The sequence below is a fragment of the Falco cherrug genome, chromosome 8, assembly GCF_023634085.1.
Source record: "Falco cherrug isolate bFalChe1 chromosome 8, bFalChe1.pri, whole genome shotgun sequence".
NCBI classification, from domain to species: domain Eukaryota; kingdom Metazoa; phylum Chordata; class Aves; order Falconiformes; family Falconidae; genus Falco; species Falco cherrug.
Window position 1 is genome coordinate 22,389,593 of NC_073704.1, and position 16,757 is coordinate 22,406,349.

Sequence of the window (16,757 nt, forward strand, 5' to 3'; positions counted from 1 at the left end):
GTTCCATTCTCTCTAATTCTGTTTTCTGAAGAGCAAATATTTTAAGGAACATTAGAGAAACTTTAGTTCAAGGAACATTCATTAATGCATTTTCTCTCTTGCTGTCTTTATATAACACTGGTACACAAGAAAGCAATGGACATTGAAGAAATCTTAATTAAGATTTTTCAGGCAGTTCTGCTACCAGAATTGTTGTTTTCTACTTCAGCATAAAAGTTACTAGATCCTTAAAAGTCACATGACTGACTCTGTGTTCAGCAAAGAGGTAGACAACTCAATTTAGGTGTTACGCTATTCTTACACAGCTGTATTTTCTCAACCGAGTCAATTAACATAAAAGGAGCTTCGTGCTATTGTGATTATATTGCTTCTAGTACAGGACTCATTTGGGTATCTTTGTTCAGAGAGAGGAGAGTTTCAGCATATTTGTGTTCATTTAGAGTAGTTTACCTGCATGTTTTGTCCACATCAAAAATAAAAGCACTACTACTGTCACAGTTGTTTGCAATTTAAAATCAACCCTGAAAAACCTTCAGCTTAAGGCAGTAACTAAGCAAAAAATTAAGCATGTGTATAAATTTGCTCACTAGGCATTGATACTAAATTATAAAAGACAAATAAAAAACATTGGCACAGAGAAGATTAGTTTAAATTGCTGCTGCTTGTGCTGTATTTGTTCTGTGGATAACGAGATGAGCTCAAGTTTTACAGATGTCAACACCTGTCACCACTACCAAATTCAACTGAAAAACCCCTACTGCAGACTTTCAAAACCACCTCTTATGCAATGTTATTTTCTGAAAGGCTTATTGCTCTCATGCTCCCAAAATTGCTAATCATGCCTAACCAGTTCTCCTGTACCCCATCATGCTGTGAAACATACGTGCTTCAGTTGCAAATGGTCTAAAAATAAGTATACGTATGCAGTTTTATCAATTTGAAAGAGAAATCCTATAAAAGCTTAAAAATTTAGGATCTACATCAGCTTCCACTGGCATGCAGCCTTGTGGACGGTCAAAAAGACTACAGTTCCAGAACAGAAGAGAAAACAGCGTCTGTTAGCTAGCCAAAGACAACAGCAATTAAAACAGCAAATAGCAAAAGCAGAACAGAGCTATCCCTTCCCTTTAGGAAGTTCTATCTCTGCAACTATTACAGAGCTCTAGAGGGAATTAAATCTGTCCTTTTAGTAGAACAGGAAAATACAATAAAGACCTCTGTTGACTGATAAGTCTCTAAGAAAAAGCATAGCACATGTTGCATGTAGCTACGCTTTAAGCATCTTCCTTGATACCCTTCAGTGAAGCTGACATTGAAAAAAAGTGCAAATTAAATTCACATACAGGTTTATCCCAAGTTTAGACATGACCCCAGAACAGGTCCTGGTGACCATCTTACTTCGTGAAGCAGAAATGCATTTTCTAAGAACTTAAATGTCACTGTCACCAGAAGTCAAACGCTACATAGAAATTGGCATATTTAATAAAATGCCATTGAAGTGAATCCTAGCTGGAACACTGCTAAATGATATGCTCAATTCCTGAACCAAAGTAATCATCTTCAGTGTCACTGGGTAACTAACCTGGCGCCATAAAAAAAAAATGGTATTTCCATTAGAGCCACGTATTCATCACTTCTATATTCGGTACACATTGGAGTTCAAACTGCATTTCCATAAGAGAGTCCAATATGGTGTACCTGGTATGGTGTTATGGATTTAAACTTGATGCAAAGTTTTATGAGTAGTAGTACAGTCTTCAGTTCAGCAAGATTCTCATTTCATGAACAAACGCCTTATTGACTTTTCTGTGAGTTTTATGTACTTTATGTCTGCAAGGTCAGGTCTTCTGTATATATCTTAATCAAAAGAATAGTTTTCATACCAATACACAAGGTATAATATAGCAGTAAGAGAGAGAAAGCTTTTTCCCTTTTAAGCTAATAACAGGCACAAAAATTTCTAGGTAAGACCTTTTAGCAGAGTTTAGTATTTCCGCACAACAAGAAATAAGTGGGTTATACTTATACCCTAAATGATGAAAGAGCTGTGTATTTGAAAGGAACAAAGGACCATATGCATAAGGAATGTCTTCCTATGTATGAAAATCCAGTTAGATTAGAAGAGGAAAAACTGAAAAATAATTTTTCATAGTTTACACTCAGAGAAAACCAAAAAATAATATGCAAGCTTCCTAGGAATGCTCAAAACCATCCTTGTAAAACAGAGCATACCATTTTTTAATTTGACATCCTTTTCCTTTTTAAAAATGCAAATCTGTTTACTTTCTGTTAAAAGAAATAAAACAAAAAAGCAAAGCAGCCTGGAAAAGAAAGATGGTTTAACTGGTTCAAAAAGCCAAGTGCAATATACAAGCTGCTGTGCAAGAAAGAAAAAAAAAAACTTTGAAGATTTAAATATGAAGATACCAGTATGTGTCACAGTTTTACCTCTTAATTTAATTTTAACATAGGTTGAGAAAAATATTACTCATCTGATCTTTGCCATCATCTCTCTTTTACTTTCTCAAATATCAAATTGTGCTGTCTCTGGATATACATTGAAAACTCCCATTAATACCAATCAAAGTTAAATATCTGAAATACTAAAAGAAGAAGAGACTGCTGTTTTGCTTGGTAGGCACCATTTTCAGAAAAAAAACCTGACTGAATGAGATACATAACAAATACAAAGTTGCTTCTCCTCTGAGAATTCAAACCTTACAATGCATTTCAAGTTTAATATTAACTATGTTGCCAACTTAAAGTTCCAGCTCAAACTCACACAGTTGTCACTGTTTTGTCTCTCTCATTACTTCCATAACAAATATACTACAAAAATTGAGCATGGTGTTCCTGACAGAAAACAAGTACTATGAAAGCAAAGTACTCCTAAGCCCTGATAAAACAGCCATTATGAAACAGTACAGAGACCATCCTGATGAACGCACAGGCTTCAGGTTTTGGGGAAAAGGAAACTATACGTCTTTGCAACGCCATGTACAAAAGAAAGCTGTTAAATGCACTATTAGGTAGGTAGGTATACTACCTACCTAAATCCTGAAAACTGGATTTATTGAAATTCAGAGTAGTCCTTTTCACTCTCATGGAAGAGGTGAGAGGAATCAAGGCTAACTGAAATTAACTGAGGTCTTAGAGATCACTTTTAGTTAGTCCAGTGGGCTTTGGACAGGGACTTCAACGTGAAACTCACTTGGCAATCAAATATTTTTACTGTTTTAAAATATTTTATTTCTATCTACATATTTGTAAATTAGCCTGCCTTTTATGTATTTGTTAACGTTGAATATGGTCATTTCTTTCTTATGGTTCTGTTTATTGTAACTGTTCTTTTCATTAAAATTATTTATGAGAATAATAATACTGTTTGAAGAATAACTCTGAAGAGCTATAGTTGAGGTTCTTCTCTAGAGGCGCACAAGGTTATTACAATATTTCATTACTACAAAACAATACATCTTCAGATAGAGGCAGTATTAGCTTAGCTTGCAATATTCCTTGCTACCATGGTACCAGCTTTTCCTTGTAAAGCAATTTAATCACTTCCATATTGGTTATACATGAAGTATTAGTGCTATGCTTCATAGGAAACACCTCCCAGATTTTCATTACAATATATTGTTATATTATTTACACAGTTAGAAAATCTATTTGTCTTTAAGCATGTCACTGCATCTCATTGAAAAAATGTCTAGCCCAAGTTTTATTATTAAAAAGAGGTGGTTTTTTTCCAGTTTTAAGTCCTCAACTCAACCAGTCTGGGGTTCCTCATAGATTTTCTAAACCCCACATCATCTCCATGGTTCTTTTAATTATCTTTCACAATACCACCTATCAGCACTGTTCAAAGACTATAAATCTTTGTCTTTCAAGACAGAGAACAATCACATAAATTTTAACATCCCATGAGATAAGAATATAGTTACAGTACCAGGTTATCTAGCAACTATATAGCAAAAGAAATTAAGACTATACCAATTTGTATTGGTTTACTTATGAAAGATGTGGTCATCACCTTCAAAAGCTTAACACGATTTTATTTTTCAACAATGAAAATACATCAACAATATATATGAACAATTTCTTTTCTTTTTCTCCATGGAAATAATCTATTAGATAACAAAGTAAAGCTAACTTTATTAATGCTATGCCCTTCTTAGCAAATCAGGTAGAAGATCATCCAGCCAATTATGGAATCCTGGCACATAAGAAGAACATATACAAAACCAAAGCAATTACAGAATTCACAGGTAGTACACAAGACAACATAATGAATTAACAAGTTAGCCATGCATAAATAAACATGTATGTATTGCATATTTAGAAGGCTTTTGAACAGAGAAAAGATGAAACTGAAGTTCTGATCAGCATTTTTATCATCACTGTGTAGATACTAAGCCAGGCGCTCAGATGCATGAAGTTTCCACTCTGCAAAAGAAGGAAGCTGTTACTAAGCCAGTTAACAGCTACTTGATTCTGTAGTGTCCTCAGCACCAACGCAGATTTGTCTTATGCCACCTGCCTAAGGCTCCCAGGGGACCAAACTGTAGTACCCTTGAGCTTCATCCATCCAAGCAAGTACAAGTGCCACCAGGTACACATGTATGTCCATGTGTCAGAGAGCACTTTCAGACCCAGAAGATCTCACCTGGCTATCCAGGCTGCTCTCTAGCAGTTGGGACCAATTATACACAGCACGCGGTGGCCAGAATGCAACTTCAGAACTGATCCACCTCATCTAGCCACAACTGCTATTCTTGATCGCCTCTGGCCTAAGCAAATCTGCTCTGGTGTTCAGAACAGGTAATCCAGGGGCCAAAACTGACAGCATGTCACTGCTGCACTATATAGAAACTTCTTAACTTGTTCTACAAATAACTCAGTCTCCAAGTCTGTAAAGAAACAAGTACTACTAAAAGCACTTGTAATGTAACTAATACTAAAACTGATTGCTGGTATTAATCACTGTACTTTTTATTTGTACATATTCAGAGGATGCTTCAATGTACAAGATAGTAGATGCTTCTATCTGTGCACACATGCTTTGTCTTGAAGAGAATTACAAAACACTTTTTATAAAGTAAAACTAGTATTTTTAATACAGCTGCTTGAAGCCATGTTGTTAAAACCGTGATTAAAAATTACTTTCAAACAACTGCACGTTGTATAAGTGTAACCTTGCTTATAGGTCACACTGGCCCAATAACATAAAGATTGACAGAGTCTGAAAGATAGGCAAAACATATTTTTAAGAAGTTTGGGTAGATCTATAAAGTTGAAAAAAACCATGCAGAACCCTTACCGGCATCTTGCTAGAATGAGCTGCATTAACAGTAAATGTGGATAGTACAGGCTCTGAGTTAGGTATTTTATCAAAATATCAGGTAACATGCAGTCAAAGTTAAAACTACCTGAGCCCAAAGGTCTTATACAGATATTACAAGTGGTCTGAGTCCATTCCACTGACAACTGTACAACGTGCATAGGACTTGCTCAGACATAAATGACCTGTTTCCTCATGTCAGTCTCATTACAAGACAGTCACCTCAGACAAGTATCTAATAGTGAAATGAAATCATGCAATAACTTGGCTGAACGGCCACACAGAAAATAGGGACATACTTTACAAAAGACAAGTTTCATTAGCGCTAGTATGTTGCTTACTTTTACTTGGTTATAAAGAAATTTGCCTGTCTCAGTTTTCAAATTATTAAGAAGGTGACTTCCAGGTGACCTCAGCTGTGACACATCAACCAATATACGGCTTCCCCAGACTTTGTGGTTAAAATAGTAATATATAGTTTAAAATTATATAAAATGGGTATGGTCTGGCCCAGGCTCAAACTCCTACACCTTAGAGGTGCCTACCTCTAAGCGTACCTGTGATTCCATGACAGATAGCCAGAACGATCTACAATAACCCAGCCAGCAACAGTCAGATGCCTCAGTTAAAAGCCAGTGATGAAATGCAGCAATAGGCAGAGGCTCAGGGAAGTTTTCTACTTTCAGGTAGGGTGTCTTTGTTCCAAGAAGTCCTTGCAAGACAACCAAAACCTAGCAGAAGCCTACTGTGACAATCTCCCTGTTACATGATGAACCGTTTCTACTGCATCATCCACATTCTTTCACTCGTTTTACTATGACTTGTCATATAGTCTGATACCTAGTACAAGTGTAACATCTTCAGAGGAAAATCTATTACTTATGACTCAGTTGTTTTCTGTGCAATTTTTTATTGAGCTATTTTGCTGTGTGTCATTTTATGTTTTACTTTCTAAAAAGAATTAATTAAATTTTGTTTCAGAAAACTGAAATGACAAAATGTCTACAAGTGGACAGCTGATGCTATGGCATAATTTTCCTCTCCAAAAACTTGCAGGTAAGCTTCTTGCTTTTACTAGCAAATTCTCTTACCATCTACTTTTGTCAGGACCATTCCTCAGACACACTGTCTAATTGTGTCATATGGTAAAGAGCAATTTTACAGTGCGAGGTGCAGTACCAAATTCACTTTGCAGAAGACTTCAAGTGATAAACATACCAGATCTTAGAGAGGAAGAATTACTGTTTCTTCTCTACAAATGAAAAACAACTCACAGCAAACATCTTACTTTGGAACTTTTCAAAAGAGTTGACTGTTTATCTTTAGAATTTGTGCCAGTACAAACAAAATTATTTTGTTTCCCTTTTAAGTGAGGATATTACTGAATAAACAATATAGAACTTCTAGAAGCTAGTTCTTAGTTTAACTAAGGTTTTTGTTTGATGCCTCTATGCACACTTCTTTTGTTCATACCCACACCTATCAAGATTTTATATTTTCTCCAGAGAGATATTCAGAGTAAGATACCCATACCACAATATTTCAGAATCTCCTCCTCACTTGTAACTAGGACACAATGTGTTGAATTCTACTGCCATTGAGTTTTAATTTCATAAACTAGACAGAAAATATGGACAAAACAATTTTATCCCAGTAGCAGTATATTTTCCACCTGACATGTTTAATATGGTCCAACTTGCAGCATCACTAGCAGACCGGATGCTCAAATTCTATTCCAGACTCTTTTAGTCTATTTCAACCCCTGATTTATCAATGGGAATGTTGGCTTTGTACAGTAATCTGAAATCTGCACATGAAAATTTCCAGCAAGCAGGCCAGTCTCTTCAGAGCTTGCAAAACATTTTTCACCTGAGCCGCAACATAGCAAAATATTTGTATAATAGGCAGCAGAAGTAGTAATATGCTCTTTAACAAACTGGTAGGACAGCAGTGAACCCCAAGCAAGTATACACAGACTTGAGGCATCTGACTCAAACTGACCTAGGTGTACTAACTTGGTGAGCAACTTTCATTTCAAGCTTCATTTGGGTGATGAAAGCCTGTAGTATGATCAGCTATGCTCATACATTTGAATCTTTCAGCCACCTTTTAGCTGTGCTATGTTACTTCCTAGCTTATTTTAAGCAAATACAGTAGCAAACTACATGTAATCATAAAACTAATTCTGCTGTATTTGATGTAAGATGCATTTGCTGAGGCCTTTTAACAAACAGCTAGCATACTCAAAAGCTTGGCAAAAAGAAAAAACTAGTAGGTTTAGTCTGAAGTCTGAAATGCAAGCCATGGAAAAATTTGCAAATTCTGAAAGCTTTAAGTAAACTTTTGCAAAATAAATTTTTACAGTACAATAACATGAACGTACTAATGTCACTCTTACTAGCTGCCTAACAGACCAAATTCTTGAGATTTAAAGTGTCCTCTTAGAAAACGTACACAGAAGAAATTAATTGGTTTAGTGTATTTTGTGGATGCCCACAGCAGCATGGCTTCCTTTACATGTACCATCCTACCTACATGAAAGTACTTTTTCTAGGGAAGAATGCATTAAAACTTGGCTGATGATTCAGAAGTATCTTATTTAAAAATGTTAGATGAATGACTACATACATCTTAACACAAGAAGATATTGTCATAATTAAACAATGGAAGACAAGTTCCACTTTTTATGATGATAGGCTGTTTAAGACAGATAAGCACTACAAGTGGCACTGCTCTATCAGTAAGCTGCTAAATGTATTCAGCACAGATTCATCAATTACCACTACTGTGGCCTATGAGTACTGGAGAAAGAAGAGTCTGCACAGTCTATACACTAATAGTGTTCATGTCCATCCACGACACCCTTGCAGGATACCATGAACCCACTATTCCACTTTAAAATAATCTTGAACTGCATCAGCCAACAGAAAGCTAACTATGACTTTGCAGCTACTGTACACAAGGACACGTTTGTCATGAGTTTCAAGCATACCATGCAAAAGGGATACACCAAAACATTTCCCTGTGGCAAACAACTGCCTTGCTTTGGTTGCTACAGACTCTGGCAAACAGCACCCATTAAATAAGATCAGGAAACTGACTTTAAACCACCCATTACTAAATTCAAATAGTAGAAATATTTGTTACATACTTGATAACATGCTAATTTGAAAAAGCTGTTTTTGTCAACTGTGTTATGGTGCAAAACAACATGAAAAAAGAATCCTATTGCTGTAAATTAACTGTGGTTGGTATCACAGTCTTTTAGACAGCCAGACTTACACAGCAGATGACCTCATCAATGGACAGTAGCACAGCTGTGGCCTTGCTTCAAAGGATGTAAAATATAATTAAGGTAAATATTTCAATTAACAAAGCATTAAGATGACCACTAAAATAGTTCTGTGTTTCTGCCAAGTACTTTAATAACAATAAATCAAGAAACAGAACAGCACTTCAGGCTGGGGTTTGACAAGCATATGAGGGAATTTAACTGCTGCCCATCAACCACCTTGCTCTCCTCTTGCATTTACCTTTATAGCTCTACGTCCTCCCTTGTATCAGCCCTCATAAGGTCCTCTGTGAAGCACATTCAAGCTGGCAGAAAGTGGCTTTCTGTTTTGGTTTGTTTTTGGAAACCAGTGGCCTGTGGGGAGGAGTTGTCTTCTGCCGGACCAATGTGCTGAAGTGGTTCTGCAAAGGGTTGGGAAGGTTGGAGTCATTGTGACTGGGAGAGGGGAAGACAGGATCATCACAGACATGCTCGCTGGAGTCACTTACGCTGCTGTGAAACCACATTTATTACTAAGTAACATCAAGTAATAATGCAGCACACTAATAATACATTTCTAATGTTTCTTTAAACGTCTCTCAATGCTGTTTGCAATGCAGCGGCTCTTCTAAGTGACATGCTCTGAATATCAAATGACTAGACTGTTTTTGAACAAGGAACATGAAGAGATCCTTTCTATATGGTGGGCGTCCAGCCTAACCTCTAATAAAACTGGGAGGGAGGAGGAAAAAGCTTTGCTTATTATTTTCACATTATTATGAAATGTAGTTCACAAATGGAAGGTAATTAATTAGATGGTATTGGAGTTAAGACTGTTGTGTAGTGAATCCATAAGGAGGCTAGAAAAGCATTTAAGTTATTTGAGTAAACATCACTTTACACTCCAATATTTTTAAAAGCTTCTTTGGCTTTAATTAAGCATAATTTTAACAGCAATCAATGTGGATCAAACACCATATACTGCCAATCTCATCTCCCCATTCAATGCAGCTGGATTAACTGCTATGAATGGCATCTTTCAGAGTGTTCTTTCTTTTTTATCTGGTCTGGGTTTCTGGACACGGCCTTAACCTGTTATTCTTCTGAGCTCATGTTTACTGAGGTTCAAAGAAAAAAAAAAAAAAAAAACCAAACACAACAAAAAGCAAAGCCTGTGTTATATACAAGCCATTTTTAAGATCTACGGACACCTTGACTGATTTGCCACAACACTTTTATCCCTCTCAGACATCAGACATACATGCAAAAACTTCATAAGGAATGATAATGTTGGCAAAATTAGGACGAAGACAAGAAGCTGCCTTCAGGCACAGGACTAATCCCATGCTGATGGCAAAGAACTCCAGAAGCACCTTGCAAAACTCAAAATGGACAAAAAGATGCCAAATGAGCTTCAGTGTAGATACATGTAAGCTAATACATCTAACAAAAAATAATCTAAATCATGTACGCACCATGTTGACAAATGACTTGGAGAAGAAAAACTAGGAGTCATTTTTGACAGATCCCTGGAATTAACAGTTTTACATTCAACAGCAACCAAAAAAATCTAGCAAAACATTGGACATCATGAGGAAAGGCATTGAGAAAAAGACAGAGCACATCTAAACAACCTTTGTCCTCCCACATCTCAAGCCGCGTGTGAAGTTCTGGTCCCTGCACCTCAAGGACAGTCTCTAGTCAGAGAAGGGCAAACAAAACATCAAAAGGATGGAGTGCCTGCCTTAGAAAAGGACTAAAGAGGTTCTTCAGTCGGAGAGAAGGCTGAAGCAAGAGATGATTGATCAAACCATGAGGGTGGTAAATAAACCAACGTAAAACTTGTGCTTGCTAAATCCTTCAATAATAGAATTAAGGGACATTTAACAAAGCTAGTACAACATTAGTTTATAAAAGATTAAAGTGCTTCTTTACAGAACTAGCTTTTGGAACTTGCCACCCCAGGAGGCTGTGAAGGTAGTGAGCATGAGCAAGTTTGAAAAAGACTAGTTCTTTGTTGGCAGGTCCACAAACAGGCTCTAGAAATGATGAGCATATATATACCTACCATCCCTAATATGAAAACTATGAAGGGAGAGTACAAGGGAACAGATACATAACATAGCTAGGTTTGTGTACAATCCCTAAATAGTATCCCTCAATGTCACTGTTGTAGACCAGACCCCAAGTATGAAGCCCACTGGTCTGACCCAGTAGAGCTTTCTCTGATATTCTTAACTTAAACTTTCTCTAATACCATCTGTTAAGCTCTAGGAAAAAGACACTACAAAGATGGTTACACCCCTGCTTCTCACCCACTGTGAAAGATACAGGTCATATTTGAATAACAGCAGATCTTCAGTATAAATTGTAACATATACTATCCTATGTTAAGCAATAAATTAGTACGGTATCTTTAAACAAAAATAAGGGTCGGACCCAAGAGGAAATATTTGAATTATTCCAGCCAGTGTGACCCCTACAAAGCCACAGATGCTGTTCCACAGCAGGATCAACTATTTCAGTGAAAATGTAGCCACCTGCTGAGGGACAAAAGAAACAAACAGCAGCCCCTCAAACAGCAGAGCTGCAGAAAAGCCCAAAGGGAAGTAAGGTTGGGCATGGAAGTCATTCACTTTTTTACTACAGAAAGTCTCAAAAGATGGTAAGAGTTAAAGCTTCCTGGTACTCAGATGGCAGTCTTTAAAAAATGAGTGCAAAAACCAGTGTCTACAGAGTATTTTTTGCTCTCTTCCACGGAAGCATTTATACCTGAAATAAGCATATCTTAACTGAAATATTTTGAAGATATTGATAATACAGAACACCTTCTGCAAAGGGAGAAGGTCTGCAGGCGACACTCCATAGAAATTAATAAATATAGTTCAACAGAACTCTCACACAGTTTCAGTTGTACAGCACATTCTTTATTCACTTCACTCTTAACCATTAGCTCCCTCTCCAGTATTTGGTAACTTCCTTGTTTTTCAGAAGGAAAGAGTGTAAATTTATATTTTTCATAAATATATGTAAAAATTATGTTATACATTAAATTACACATTATTCTTAAGGGAATAATAAAGTACAGTTTTGATGAGTAACTATTGCAGATATTTAGATTACTCCCACTAGTTTGGGAGCTTAAATGGAGAGCTACAAAAATCAGATTGCGGGAGGGTTAAAAAAGATTGTCCCCCACTCCCCCCCCCCAAAAAAAAAAAAAAAACCCAACAACAACAAAACTAGCAAATTTACAGTTTAGGTATTGATACCAGGAGAGGGGTGTGCTCATAAGTGAGACTTGTAATTCATTATCACACTTTGATTCATCTCTGTATTAACACTACCCACAAGCAGGCCCAAGGCTCAGAGAGACTGTTGTACATCCTCTCTTTCTCCTGGATGAACTCTAGAAAGCTGATCTCAGCCACCAACACATCTGCAGCCTGAATAGCTCTGCTGAAATTTACGTCTGCCTGCCATTAGTCAAAGAACAACTTGCGTATCTTCACCTCTCCCTCCTTCACTCTGTTGAAAAGCTGTGTCCTCAGCATCAGGAGCTGAATCCCCATGTCCTGTTTAAGAGTATCTTTTGCTAACTTCCTTGAAAAGCTTCCATAGGAAAGACAGGAGCTGAAGAAGAGCAATCTTGGTCATTCACATATGCCTATGGCAGTGTTAGGCAGCAGCAGATACTATCACCATTTGGTAACATCTGAAGCCTGTGACTAAGTGACAAAGGGAACACTTGGATGCAGAGGCATTTTATACTTCATCTGGAATTCTGCAGAGCTTCCATACATCAGTGTTTACAGTTGCTGTGTTTGCTGGAGACAGTGCTAACAGCTACAGGTCAGTATTTTAACTGCAGTTCAAAAACAGCATTAGCTTTTCAAAAAAGATCAGTGTACCGTTTGCATGATCTAATACAACTAGGAGAAATACCATTCATCCATCTTTTCTATGATCTTCTGCAACTCTTCAGCAGTTCAACTAAATGTACATGTGTACTTATTTCTAAAAAAGCACACCACTTGTTTTTCTTAGCTGCATCAAAAGAAATCATTTTCCTACTACTCATGGCAAATTGCATCAATATTATTTTAATATCAATCTTTAAGCAACTAAATAGGCAGTAGGTTGGAGAATGTGACAGGACTGATTGCTTCAGTTCCAGATTTTTTATTATATTGCACATAGCAATACTTTCCTGTAAAAATTACTACTACAAAAGCAGCTTGGGAAAGTCCTAGATATTGTTGTTGTTGTTGTTATTTTAATATTATTTTAAACCTCCTTTTAGTTGGGAGGCATACAGACAGACTCAATTTCTTTGATATAGAAGAAAACTATGAAAAACAAGCTAACAATCTGAAATTTCTGCATTCTTGTCTAGCTTTAACTAGGTAGGAGCATTATATGATGATAATAATTATGAATATTAGTAGGTCTATAGCTGATGAATATTTTTTAACAAGTAAATAGTTAATACATTTATATTCACTTCAGTGGCGGGATGATCCCTGCTCCAAAAAAGTTCATTACTTTTAACACAGAAGAGAAATCAACACTGAATCAAGCACCCTTCTGAAGACAAAAACCGGAAATATTTTTACCTTTTAGAAAAGGTTTCCCAAGAACTCTAAGGAAAAAAAAAAGTAGTTAAGACAAAGATAGGCTATGTAGCAAATACAGTGGCTTACATTCTCCTGTACGCAGGTCCTGACAACAATCCCAGTGAAACAAGTATCACAAATAAAGACTACTGGTGTGCTGAAGATTACTACAGTTCACCCATTCATAAACTAGATTTTTAGATTAAAATTTGGTGTCAGTCATGGGGGGGGGGGGAAGCTCTGTGTTTTCAACCTATAATCTCTGCAAAAATTCTACTGGTGTCTGACACAAAACCACCACAAAAATGTGGGGGTTTCTTTCTTAAGAAAGGACATAAGAAATACACAGATGAGGTATGAGGCAGACTGGCACAACTGAGCACATCAGACATTTCATCACAGCAATGTACCTGGATCAGGACTGCTCTCTAAATTAACCTAAAATACTCTGACAACATTGATTCCAGTTAACTAAATGAGGTTTCTCAAAAACTGGTTTGCCAATATGACATTTGCCGGATCTATGTGATCTATCCAGAACTGATGATGTACAAGAAACCGAAATGTCATTAGCAACTTATGTTCTGTCAAAAATGTTATTCAGTGGTTAAGTATGCAGGGAGGGAACAACATTAACCTGTACCAGTTATACATTCCACACCTCAAGTCTTTTACACTGACTAGTGCTGCCTTCTCAGCTGTAAAACTGAGCTTCAGCTCTCCAGAGCAAAGCATGTATTTGTAACAACGGTACTTCCACTGGTTATTCATCCTTGCCATCTGTCACATGATTTTAAAAAATTCTGCAAGCACTTTATGCATCACGTGATCGAACGCATCCTTATAACTGAATTAATGTATCATACTGCTCTGTATCAAGAAAGAGGGAACCAAATTAATACGCTCCTGGAAAGTAGGGAAGGAAGCCTCCAGCTCCAAAAGAAGGAAAACCTCAATCAAATTAAATGCTCTTTGTGTTTTCTGCAGACAGTGTTTCTTAATGTTAAGATGCCCAACCCATCACATGCGAAATAATCAAAAGATAACAGAAACTATTTTCTGTTCAACCGTGGATGCTATCTTGCTCCCTCCTGAATCAACATCAAAACTCCTCTGTATTTCCATGGCTGAAGGATCAGGTCCATCATCACAAAGTCTGGCAGCACCCTAACAATTCCTTAAAACATTATATAAACTAGGTTGGGAATGTTTATATTAATGGCTATAAATAGCACTAAAAGGCTGGGGTTTTTTTCTAAATTAACAAGATTTGACAATACTTAAAAGCCTTCCATATTAGCTTCTACCACTGAAAGTACAGCAGATTGAAGAACAATGAAAAGGAGCGCACAGGGATAAACGGGATTTCATCTTCGGAATTCCTCCATCTCAATAGCCAGTGGCTATTACATCAACTGTCACCGTTACTCCTACTTTAAAATAACTTTTCTTTGAACTGTTTTAACAACTTTAAGCCACAGTCCGCGGCCACAAGACCACCACCTTCGTTAGCCTCCCCCGCGTGCGAACCGCCCAGCCGAGGCTCCGGCGCCACGTCCGAGCGAAATTCTCCCCCGAAGGAGAGCTCCAGCGGCCGGCGCCGGGCCAGCCCTGCCGAGCTGCTCGCCCCAGCGCCGCCGGCCGGCTGCCGGGCCGGGGCCGGGGGTCGCCGCTGTCCCCGCCGGCGCCCGGCTCCCCGGGCAGCCAGCAGCCGCCCGCTCCGCGCCAGCCGGGCCGTCCCGCCCGCCTCAGCGCCCGCTGCGGAACGCGGGACCCGCAGCCCCCCGGGTGGGTGCGGGGACGCGGCGCGGAGCGCCTTTCCCAGCGGACGCCCCCCGCCTCACCGGCGGCACCGCGCGGCGGTACCCCCCGACCCAGCCCTCCCGAGGCGACCGAGGAGCGCAGCGCCGCAGCCCCCTCCGCCCGACTCGGCCGCTGGGCCAGCGCTGTCCCCCGCGGGCACCGCTGGCCGCCGCCAACCGGCCGGACTCACCGAAGTTCCCACGGCGCCGCGGTCCCTTCCCGGGGACCGAGACGGGGCACGGCCGGCAGCGACGCACATAAAGGCAAGGCGAGGGGCGGCGGGGGACCGCGCCCGCCCGTGACCCCCGCCCGCCGCGGCCCACCGCCGCCCTGCACCGCCACCCGCCGCGGGCATCCCTCCCGCCCGCCGCTCCGCCCGTGCCGGTGCCGCTGTCCGGCGCTGCCGCCGGCCCATTCAGCACGAGGCGCAACGGATGCACACGGAGGCAGGCATCTGCCTTCCTCGCGGCCGGACCTTACCGGCCGCGCTCGCCGCCCTCGCCCGCCCTGGGCGCACGCCGCTCCGTGCCGGGCTCCCGCTGCCATACGCCGCCTCGCAGCCGGCATCACTGCTCCGCCCGCAGCCGCACCATCCGCCGCGGCGCCCGGCAGCAGCACCCGCCTCACGAGAGCGCAGCCCAGGCAGCGGCGGGGCTCGCCCTCTCCGACTGACAGTGGCGAGTAGCCAATCGTCGCCCGCGCAGCACCGAGGAGGCGGGAAGTTGTGACGGAAAGGGACCAATGGGAGCTCGCCCCAGCAGCAGCGCTGTTTCCGGGAGGGGGGTTGCCGCGCCGGGCGGTGAGGGTCGCCCGCGGGTGTGAGGCGGCGGGGCGCTCCCGCAGGGCCGGCGGCGGGGCTGTGCGGATCGCCGGGCCGGAGCGGGGCTGGGCCAGGGCAGGGCCTCGGCCTCCCGGGACCTCGCTCCTGCCCCAGCGGTGGCTGCCGGCAACGGTAACGCGTGCGGCTGGGCCGGTCTCGCCCTTCGCCAGCTGCTCGGGCGAACGGGCGCGGGGCTGGGGCCGTTTCTGGGGTGGGAAGTGTGTGTCGCCCTTCCCCCGCCTGCGCAGGAACGTCAAACTTCACGCCGAAGCTCTTTGTTTAAAATTAAAAAAACAAAAAAAACAAAAAAAAAAAAACAACCAAAAAAAAACCGGGGAGGAAAGGCTGTACCTTTTGCGGCGGGGCGCTGCGGGGCTGAAGCCGTGCCGGCCGGCAGCATCCCCCCGGCCGCCGCCTGCCGCCGACCTTGGCGCCGCCGCGGCGGGCAGCGCAGCGCGTCCTGCGGGGTGCGGTGCGGCGCCCGGTGCCCTCTGCCGCCGTGGCTGGCCGTGCGGTGCGGGGTGTGCACCCCTCTGCCAGGCCTCGCCGCGGAGGCTCGTCCCGCTGGCCGTGCCCGACCTGCCTGCGCCGCCGTTCGACTTGGTTCAGCTGTAGCAGTGATGTCGCCGGCGGAGCAGGGGTCTGGCTGACTGCTGCTGGTGGGGTACAGCCGTAGTTTTGCATCGCTGTGATTGTAGGTAGAATGGGGTCGTTCGCACCCTAACTAAGGGATGTAGCGTAGAGGGATGTAGGCCTGGTAGGGTAGTAAAGGCCCTGGAGAAGGGAAGACCTAGGAGGTACCCTAGAGGAGTATTGGCGTAGAATGGGAAGGGACACAGGCTTGGTACTGGAGACCTTGTGGCTGCAAACAGCTTACTCATGCTCTGTTAAAGAAATGCACACCTG

General features: G+C 41.2%; 1 protein-coding gene across 1 annotated transcript in view; it reads right to left on the bottom strand.

Moving 5' to 3' along the window:
• B3GALT1 (beta-1,3-galactosyltransferase 1) overlaps positions 1-15,682 on the bottom strand; it is a 210,950-nt gene extending 195,268 nt beyond the window's left edge. Inside the window, exon 1 of the mRNA XM_055719379.1 lies at positions 15,512-15,682. The gene's annotated coding sequence lies outside the window, so the exon portion shown is untranslated. The remainder of the gene's footprint in view (positions 1-15,511) is intronic.
• Between the last annotated feature and the right edge of the window lie 1,075 nt (positions 15,683-16,757).